Source organism: Chrysochloris asiatica, unplaced genomic scaffold, assembly GCF_000296735.1.
Source record: "Chrysochloris asiatica unplaced genomic scaffold, ChrAsi1.0 scaffold00108, whole genome shotgun sequence".
Classification (NCBI taxonomy): domain Eukaryota; kingdom Metazoa; phylum Chordata; class Mammalia; order Afrosoricida; family Chrysochloridae; genus Chrysochloris; species Chrysochloris asiatica.
In genome coordinates, this window is record NW_006408626.1 from 10,057,268 (window position 1) to 10,059,020 (window position 1,753).

Genomic DNA, 1,753 nt, shown 5'->3' on the forward strand with positions numbered 1-1,753 from the left:
AATTGATGCTTTTGAGTTGTGGTGTTGAAGGAGAATATTGAAAGTGTTATGGCCTGCCAAAAAACCAAAAGATCTTTTTTGGAAGAAATGCAGCTAAAGTGCTCCTTGGAGGCCAAGATGGGCAAATGTTGTCTCTCATACTTCAGACATATTGTCAGGAGGGACCAGTCACTGGAGAATGATCTCATGTTTGGTAAGGTGGAGTGTCAGAGAAAAAGAGGAAGACCCCCAAGGAGATGGATTGGCCAGGTGGCAGCATCAATGTATTCAATCATGGCAACAGTAGTGAGGTTGGCCCAGGATCAGGCAGTGTTTTGTTCTGCTGTACATAAGGTCACTATGAGTCAGTACCAACTAGGTGACACCCAACAACAAAAACAAAAAACTCTAGTTAGTGATATCTGTCCTTTCCCTTCTCAGCCATTGTAACTATTAAAGAATAACACTTTCTTTGTGCAAATCTTTTTGTGAGGTTTTATAATAGTGGACCATACAGTTGGTCTTTTGTTCTCCAGTTCTTTGGATTTGAGCCAGGAGCCTGCCATAGTGAGTGACAATCTTGGAAGTCTTTAGTCTCTGCAGTGTGTAAGTTAACAGATTGCCATATTACCTGCTGAACTTGAATTCATTAACCTTCACAGTCTGGTGAGAATATGGAAATAAAACAATGGATTATTTTAAAGCTCCCTTGTTTTCTATAAATTTTAGAGATTAATCTTGTGTCAGATATGTTGTTACCAAAAAACATTTCGCAGTCTATATAGTTCCCTTTTATTATTTTGGAAAAATATTTTGATATGCATGTGTTTGATTTTTAAGAGGTATCAGTTATTTTTATTTATTTTTGTTGGTGGTGCATTTTTAGTTATATTTGATAGACTATGCCACAAATTGAAGGCCTACCTTTGCTCTTTGGTTTTCTTTGATGAACTTTATAGTTTTGGGCTTGACAATTAGGTCCTTGAGCAATCCAAAGTTAGTTTTTCTTTTTTGTTATGAGATACTGGCTTTGTTTCATTTTTCTGCAAATGAATATCCAGCTTTGGCAGTATCAATGTTGAAGAGACACTCTCTTCCCCAGCTAATGGGCAAGGCTAGCTGTACATAGGAGGATGAATTTATGTCTGGATTCTTAATTCTATTCCATTGGTCTATGTGTCTACCATTGTACCCATACATGGCTGTTTTCACTACCATGGCTGTATAGTAAGCTTTGAGATCAGGAAGTGTGAGGTCTCCTACTTTCTTCTTCTTTAGTAGTTATTCATTTATATGGGATCCCTTTCCTTCTCATATAAATTTGATGATTTTTTTTTTTTTTTTTGGTCCCTTTAAAGAATGATGATGGAAGATGTATTTGGATTACATTATAACTTTATATCACTTTAAGTAGTATTGACATTTTCACAATGTTAAATCTTTATATCCATGATCATGATATAATTAGTATGTAGGTTTCTTGGTTTCTCTTCTGCTAGTCTGTCATACTGTGGTGGCTTGTGTGTTGCTGTGATGCTTGAAGCTATGCCACCAATATTTCTAATACCAACAGGGTCATCCATGATAAACAGGTTTCTGTGTAGCTTCTAGACTAAAACAGACTAGCAAGAAGAGACAGACCACTTCTAAATGGTTACCCACTGGGAACCTTATGAACAGCAGCAGACCATTGCCAAATGCAGTACTTGAAGATGAGCCCTTCAGGTTGGAAGGCACTCAAAATACAGCTGGGTAAAAGTTGCCTCCTCAAAGT